Source organism: Ursus maritimus, unplaced genomic scaffold, assembly GCF_017311325.1.
Source record: "Ursus maritimus isolate PB19 unplaced genomic scaffold, ASM1731132v1 scaffold_27, whole genome shotgun sequence".
Taxonomy (NCBI): domain Eukaryota; kingdom Metazoa; phylum Chordata; class Mammalia; order Carnivora; family Ursidae; genus Ursus; species Ursus maritimus.
This window is the reverse complement of record NW_024425230.1, coordinates 28,659,303-28,667,321: the sequence shown is the minus strand read 5'-3', so window position 1 is coordinate 28,667,321 and position 8,019 is coordinate 28,659,303. Positions and strand designations below refer to the sequence as shown.

At 58.3% G+C, this 8,019-nt stretch overlaps 1 long non-coding RNA gene across 1 annotated transcript in view; it reads left to right on the top strand.

The window, feature by feature from the left end:
• Positions 1-5,337: 5,337 nt before the first annotated feature.
• The window catches only part of LOC103678971, a 58,347-nt gene continuing 55,665 nt past the window's right edge, over positions 5,338-8,019 (top strand). Inside the window, exons 1-2 of the long non-coding RNA XR_572787.1 lie at positions 5,338-5,522; positions 5,940-6,020. This is a non-coding gene — a long non-coding RNA (uncharacterized LOC103678971). The remainder of the gene's footprint in view (positions 5,523-5,939; positions 6,021-8,019) is intronic.

Here is an 8,019-nt window from a genome sequence, read left to right as displayed (position 1 = left end):
GCCCCCAGCGGCACCCCCCACCCTGGCCCCCAGCAGCACCCCTTGGTCCTTGCAATACCTACCAGCTGCCCGCCTTGCCGCTCTTCTCCCTCGGAGCCCGAAGGCTTCTGGTTCCACTCTGCTCCCACCCGCAGACCCCGCACGTCTTCAGCTTCTCTCTTGCATTCTCCTGTCCTCCCCACTTGGTCGTTAAGATGAGAATAACTCCTGAACTTGATGTCTTTGCCTCTGCTTTTATGTCAAACTATAATTTGACTGTCTAAAGGTTCTTAGAGGCACGAGAAAGGAAAATCACCCCCATCTGTGCTCAGAGGAGATTCTATCTACAGAAGCAGTGGGGCCAACCCTGCCAAAACTCTTTAGACTGGGGCTGCTTAGCCAGGACGTGGTGCAGAGCCGAGGCCAGGAAGCCTCCGCTCTGCCCCCCCTGCCCGCTCTGCCCATGTGTGCAGGAATCTGTACCCACCCAGCCCTCAGCTCCTCCTTGGGGGATCAGGTCATGCTCCTCCCGTTACAGAGGAGGGGGAGGGCCCTCATGCTCCTGTTCCTACCCCCCCGCCCTGCCCCAGGACTCCCCACAGCCCCCTCGCACTACCCTGTGGGCCCTGGGTAGAGGTGTGTTAGGGATGGACAGGACTGATGGAGGGGAGGAGGGAAGGAGCCCAGAGGGGAGAAGGGGGTTGCCCAAATCCTTTGTGGAGTTTGGGGAGGCTGGGGGGATGGGGGAAGGGAGGGGGCTAGTCAAGAGAGCCAAGGCAGCAGAGAGGCCAGGAGAGCTCTGCTCCCCCACCCTCCCTGCCCTTCCAGTCTGGCTGCCCAGCAATCCCACTCCCCACCAGAGAGGTCAGTAGTGGGCTGGGTGGCCTGCCAGTGCACTACGGAGGGGTCTTTCTCCATTCTTCCACCGTGCTCCATGCTCTCTCTCTCAAGCATCCACCCCTAAGGCTTCTTACACCTGCGTCTGTTTCCTGCTTACCTGCTGCCTTTCCCCCAGTCTCTGTCAAAGGTGAGGCCGTGTGTGGGGACCACTGTCCTCGGAGCACCTTGTCACCCTTTGCAGTTTGGTTCCCCTGCTTGCCTTGTGACCTCAACTCTGATGGGCTGAATCAAAGTTAGGATTTTGCAGATCATTTGGCCTTTTCTCTTTGCTATGCTGGGAACCATGTTCTCTGCGGCTTCCACCCAGCCTGGGTCCCCCTCAGACAACTGCTGGGAGTGTAGGTGAGCTGCTGTAACCGCTACCTAGAGGGTAGCTCCGGGAGGCCCTGTCTGCCACGACTGCCCCCCAGAGGGAGAGGGTGCAGAGACAGGCTGGGGCCGCCCTGGCTGGCCTGGTGGGGAAGCCAGTGAGGGGTGCTGCCCCGGCCTTCTCCCTGCTCAGAGGCTTAGGAGAGAGTGTTCAACTCTGTACATGCCCATGGCAGCTTCTCTGGCTTGGCCTGAGCTGGAGGAGGGCCCTCTGTCCAGCCTCCTGTTTTGCCAGTAACAGCCTGAAAGTCCCACTTCTCTGTTCAGATCAGCCTATGGCGCTCTGGGCACAGAGAGTGGTGCCCAGCATTTCTATCTGCCTGATATTTGGGGTCTGCCCACTGGGTATGGCCCAAGCCCCTCTCTGCCCCTCTTCCCTACCAGACTCTCTCCCCTTCCCTCTGAACCCTGATTCCCTCGAAAACCTCTTCCTCTCTGGGTACAGCTGAGGTCTTGTGAAGCCTCGTGTTCTGGGTAAGGCTTCGCTGGTCCTCACAGGGAGCAGGGCTTCAGCCCCCAGGGCAGGGCAGGGCTGGCTACACTGAGTTTCCCATATCTCCAACTGTCCCTGGTGCCTGTAGAGCCTGCAGCCCCAGTGGGCTGCTTCAGGGAGGCCAAGGTAGGAAGCCACTTGCTTACAGAACCACAAGGTCCGTGCGTTGTTCTGTTTCTCACTGGATGTGGTGGGCGAAGTGACTGACCATGGTGTGGTCTGTTTCTGGGGCTTCCCTGGGAGCTTCTGGGGCCTAAGCTGAGGACCAAGGGAAGGCTTAGTCAGGGGCCTTCCTGGGCAAGAGCCCTTAGCCTCTGTTGTGTCCTCAACCCAAGGGGGCTGGGAGGAGGGGGTCCTCAGGGCTGAAAACTGGATGACGGAAAACCCAAGACTGGCCAGGGCAGGTTCCCAGAGTTTCCCAGAACAGCCTCTCGGGCCAAGGTAGTGGGTGGGAGGAGGTTGGCTCCTTCGGGGCTCAGGCTTGGGTAGAGCCATGTGCCCAGGAGCCCAGCCGGGCTAGAATCCCCGAGGGGCAAGGAAGCAGACCTGCAAGAGGCATTTCTGGGGCTTTGTCCAGGCTATGCCCCTGGAATGCCAGTCCGGCCACCATCTCCTTCTTTCAGAGCCACTTCGGGTGCCTCTTGCTTCTCTAGCCGCGGTTTGAGCTCCTCCTCCAGGCTCCCGTCCCCCTTCCATTAGCCACATGGGGTGATAGCCACCTGATTTCCCGTCCATGAGCTCTTCTGGGGGATGGCGGTGGTAGTGGGCAGGGACTGCTTATGGGGACAAGGGAGATTGCTGCCACCTGTAGACAGAACCCCCCCCCCCCCCGTCACTCTTGCCAGGTTGCATAGATTAGTGGAGGCAGCTGCTCCCTCTGAGCCTCAGATTCCCCCTGTCCATTATGACTTCTTGGGGGCTGCAGGCTGGAGATCAGCCTAGGCAGGCCTCAGTCTTTGGACGCCACCCCCTCAGGCCTTACCTGAGCCTCTGTCTCTGCTGCCTTGGGCTCCCCTGTCCATTTCCCAAATCCTTATTTATTTGAGCCTCAACCTGCCTGTTCAGGAAGTTCTCCCTGATGCCTCTAGTCCTCACTGATCTGTGTCTGAAAGTTCTGATGGTGTCCTCAGTTGCTTCCTTCTCCTTGGCACACACACCGGGCTCTGTGCGGGGCTCCGGATGCACAGAGACTGCTCAGCATGGGCTGTGTGTGTGTGGGAGGGGGGCAATATCCAGCAGCAGGCCAGCGTGGTTGTGCTAGTGTGGGAGCCCAGAGGGAGTAACAACTCTTGTGCTGGGGCCCATGAGGCAAGATTTGAGCTGGACCTTGAAGAGGGAGCCTGGGGATGAGTGGTTCTTGGGGACAGAGGTCAGGCTAGGAAGGGCCTTGAATGCCAGGTAAGGAGTCTGGGCTCTGACCTCCCTCTGCAGCCAGAGAGTACTGGGAGAGAGGCCCCAGACTGGGTCGTGTGTTCCTGAGAGCAGACCCTTCCTATAATGCCTGGAACCCTTCCCCCACCCCGCCCCCTGCCTGGTGGTCTCCTACTTGCCCTACAGATCTCTGCTCCAAGGATACTTCCTCAGGGAAGTCCTCCCTGACCACTCTCTGTGTTCAGAGTCCCCGGGGCCTTTCCTTTAAAGCCCTTATCCTGGTGTGCACCCCCCTTTCCCGTGTGACTTGATTGCCCACCAGGCTTTATGTAAGGCCACTGAAGGCAGGAATCAGAAGGATTGGTTGTCCCTGGGGTTCCCAGCTCCCAGCCCAATGCCTGGCACAGAGCAGGTGCTCAATAAATGTTGATTGAGTATGTGAATGCCTGCAGGGGCACAGAGCCCACGAGCTCCAGGCTAGAGGGGCAGGGAAGGCTGCAGTGAGGTGGGAGCGATGCCTGGGTCCCAGCTGGAACTCTGCTCCCTTTGCGTATCATTAGGTGACTGTTTAAAGAGCCGTTTGCTGGAAAAAAGCCATCTCTGGCAGCACCTCAGTGGGCGGGCCAGGCCTTGCTTGCTCCCTTTGGAAATGCTTGGAGAACAGGTGGACTGAGCCAACTTGTCACCCCCAGGCTGGCTGGTGACTCTGAGGAGTGGGGGCCGCCATGTGGGCGGGGACTGCAGAAGGCAGGGCGATTGGCGGATCCAGCCCTGACCTCAACAAAATTATTTTTAAAACCTGCAAGAGAAAGGGGATATTTTTAACCTTAGTTCCATCAAGACATCCCCAGTGAAAAAGAAGGGGAAAGAGGCAGGTGGAGAGTTGGAAGAGGGGCAGGCGCAGGGGCAGGGGCTTCCATGGGAGGGAGAGCCCTGAGGACACGCTTTTTTGTCCCTAGCCCTTTTAAATTTTTTAAAAGCTCCAAACAGCAAGAGGGACAGTGAAGTTCATTATATCGAGTTATCTCCTCCGGTTCAGGCAAAGATCAATCTTCCCAGTCTTGCAGCTTCAAGGGAGGGGGGAGGGGAAGAGAAAGAAAACGGGAGGCAAAGGAAAAAACACTCCCTGGACCAATTTCCGCTGGCTAACACGATTACTTGGCTGCTCGGCAGCAGCGCCAGCTGTTGGCAGGCATCCTGGCCTCCTGCCAGTCGCGCTCAGTGGCTGGCTGCCCCCGAGACTCTCTTCTGAACGGGACAGGTTGGCAGGTATGAGGGCCCCAGGCCCCCACGGGGCAGGAGCTGCTGGACCTGGCTTCCCGGGGAGAGCTGAGGCCCCACTGCTGTCCCGTGCGTACCCGCGGTGCCCACTGGCCTTGGCCTCGCGCCGGCCACCCTGCCTTCACTGGGAGGGTCCCGTCCTGCGGGGTGTGCCCTCCAGCACCTCCCCATTCATTCAGACAAGAGGCAGTTTGTGTAGGGGAATAAGAGCACAGGCTTTGGAGCCCATAGCGCTGGCTGTGCGTGTTGACCCATTCATTCAACAAATATTTACTGAGCATCTACTATGTGCCAAGTACTGCACACAGTGTAGAGGCGGCTATAGGGCCAGACGAGAGGGACACAGTCCCTCCCCGGCCTTACAGACCTTATGTTACGGTGAGAAGACATCGAAGCGACAAGGACTCAAATAAAGAATCAAGATAATGTCAGGTGGGCATAAATACAATGAAAAATGGGAAAGATTGGGGTGCATGGGGGCATTTGTCCTAAGGTGACCGAGGAAGATAAAGAAGGTCCCATTCAAACTCGAATGACAGGAAAGTCTGGGGGAAGCGCCTTCTGGGCAGAAGGAGCAGCAAGGACAGGCCCTGAGGCTGGCCGGTGTGGGACGTGGGGGGCTGTGGCAGAAGGCGAGCTCTGAGTGGTGGACTGGCTGTGGGGAGTCTCGCTGTCTCTGCTGTGGAAACCCCTTGCTTATGGCAGGGTAGTGACAGGCTCCAGTCTGTGGCATTATCCGGCTGCTGTGACAGTGGTGCCAGGGCGGGAGGAGCAGCGTTGCAAGCGAGGGCTGGAGAGGGTGGGGGAAGACGAGCTGGGGCAGCTGGCGGGTGCTGGCTGTGTCCGGGGCTTGCGCAGGGTTTGCCGCTGCCTTGGGCGTGGGGTGAGAGAGAAAGAGCAGTCAAGGCGGAGGGAGACATAATCTGGGGGATGAGAATGAAGAATTCTGTTTTGGACAAGTCTGTTGGATGAGCAAGTGGAGATGACATGGAGGCCTCTGGACGTGGCAGCTGGCACTCGGAGAGACCTGGGGCTGGAGAGAGATCAGGGGCATGGCTGGGACTGAAAGCCAGATGGCCCGTGGAGACCGGCCAAGGGACGTGTAGACAGGAGAGAGGAGGGAGCCCTGGTGAGCCCTGGGGCCTCAGATGTTTGGAGGGGTGGAAGGCGTGGGAGGACCACCAGGAGAGGCCGAGTCCTGGGGGCCCAGAGATAAAGTGTTTCCCAAAAGAGGAAGCAGTCAGCCGTGTGAGAGGATGACCACCGGGCCTGGCAAACTGAGGTTTCTGGGAAGCTTGATAAGAGCGGTTTTGTGGAGTGGTCGGGATGGAAGCCCAGTGGAGAGGGAGTGGGGGAAAACGGGAGGGGGGCGTGGAGGCTGGGGCGCTTCGTAGAGGCAGCTCCCCAGATTCGCTAGAAAACGGAGCAGAGAAATGAAGGGTATGTGGGATCAAGGACCCTCCCTCTCTCTTTCCCTCCCTTCCTTCTCCCCCACCTCCCTCCCTTCCTTCACAATATTGAGGCATGTCCATTTGCTCCTTGCTAGCTTTGTGACCTTGGGCAGGTGGCCTACTCTCAGCTCTACATCTGCGAAACGGAGATGCTGCCGGACCTGATGCTTGTAAATGTGAGTTGTTCTTAGTAAGCACAAAGTAAGCGTTCACCTGGGGGAAAGGGCAGCCAGGCATCAGGGTAGACATTTTTGGAGGACAATTTGATAGGAAGTACCAGAATTTAAAATCTGTATACCCTTTGAGCTACCCTTAAGAAATACTTGCACGTGTGCACCAAGAGGTGGCGGGAGGAGGGTGTCTTTTTCTAGCAGTGTTGGAAATAAAACCCGGGAGCCCCTAAATGCCCGTCCTGGGGGGGGGTCTGGTTAAACAGGTGAAGAGGTGCCCCCACGTGGAACTCCTCAGTGAGCACTGCGGGGAACTCAGCGTGGGCTCCGTTAGGAGCTCAGCCACCGCCCAGCTGGGGGTTCTTGGTCACGTTACCAACGTCACTCTGCGCTTTGGTCTGCTTGTTTATGGAGCTAACAGTAGGGGTTGTCACAAAAATTAAGTGGATTAGTACATAAAGGGTTGCACGGGGCACCGGCATCTAGTAGGCACTCAGGGAGTGCAAGTAGTGACTCAGCTTCCTGCATGGACAGAGGAAGTCTCCTAAATCCGTTGTTAGGTGAGGAACACAGTTACACACCGCGCAGAGGCGCTCTGCCCCGGTGTGTCACCCCCTGTGGTACACCTCCCTGCGCGTGTGCGCCAGTGTGTGGTGAAAGTGTCACACCAAAGGATGGCAGTAGGACCTCCGCAGAGGCGACTGTGTTTACTCGACCGGTGCCTGCAGCTGAAGCTCTTACCAAGAGAAAGCTTCGAGTATTGTTTGTATAAGGATAAGACTGCAGCAGGTGCAAGTGGACAGTTGGGTCTTTACCTCCTGCAGGCAGTCTTCCATGACTGTACAGGCCTGTAGCTCGCTCCTTATCAGCTCTCCTTAGTGAGTAGAAGCCACATTTCCTGCTGCGGCTGCTTTGTGTCAGGGTGTATGCCTGTGTGCGGTCTCCTCAGTTAGCCTACAGACCCCTTGAGGGTGTGTGCTTTGCAGTCTGGACACGTCTAGACCAGCGGTTCTGAGTGTGATCCCCAGATGGCAGCTTCGGCATCACCTGGGAGCTTGTTGGAATGCACATTCTCAGGTCCCACCCCGCACCTGCTGAAGTGGAAATTCTGGGGGCTGGGGGCCCAGTACCCAGCACTTGTGTTTTCATAAGCCCTCCAGGTGATTCCGAGGTACCTGCTGGCACTGTTGGGGGAAATCAGAGCACAGTGAGACTGGCCCGGGCTCAAGGGTCAGACCACTGAGGTCAAGGCAAGGGCCCAGAGGGGAGGATTTGAGGTTCAGTGCTGTGTGTCCGGGGGCCAGAGAACTGTCCCCCCTGCCATGGGCACATGTGGGTAGGTGGCCCCCCGGCAGTGGGCACGTGTGGGTAGGTGCAGGCAGGTGCTCTGTCTGGAGTGCAGGCCTCCTCGGGCTCCCTCTGCTCCAGGGCTTCGGGCAGAGCCTGGGCTGGGGTTGATTGCAGGATGGGTCCTACGGGCAGGGAGTTTGCAGGCCCCCGTTCTACTATTGTCTCGTCCCTTCCCTACTGTCTCTCTGTAGGCGTCGTGCTCAAGAGCCCCTGAGCATGTTGGGCCCGTGAGGTAAGCAGCCGCTGCCCGGATTGATGGACAAGGCGGCGGCCGAGGCTGTGTGCAGGGCAGGTTCCAGGCCCACCGTCTTCCCCCTCCTCGGCCTCTCTCTGCCAACCCCTTTCCTCTCCCATCTTCTGGAGCTGCCTTTGCCCTCCTCCAACCACGTTCCTGGGGCTGTTGAGTCACAGGGTGAAGATGGGGGTGAGGAGGTTTGAGAATGAGCTCTCAGGAGGAAAGGAGCAGGGTGGCTCCTCTGGTGGGATTAGGGTTCCCAGTACTGGGGAGCTTCTGGGGAGCAGCTGTTGGGATCCTAGGGGTGCTTGCCCAAGCACCAGCAGGAATGAGGCTCAGGAACCCTGGAGGCACCTCATTAAGCAGGGTGCAGAGCGGTTGGCCCCTCAGGTGAGGTGGGCCTTCCTGTGGGGGGGGGGG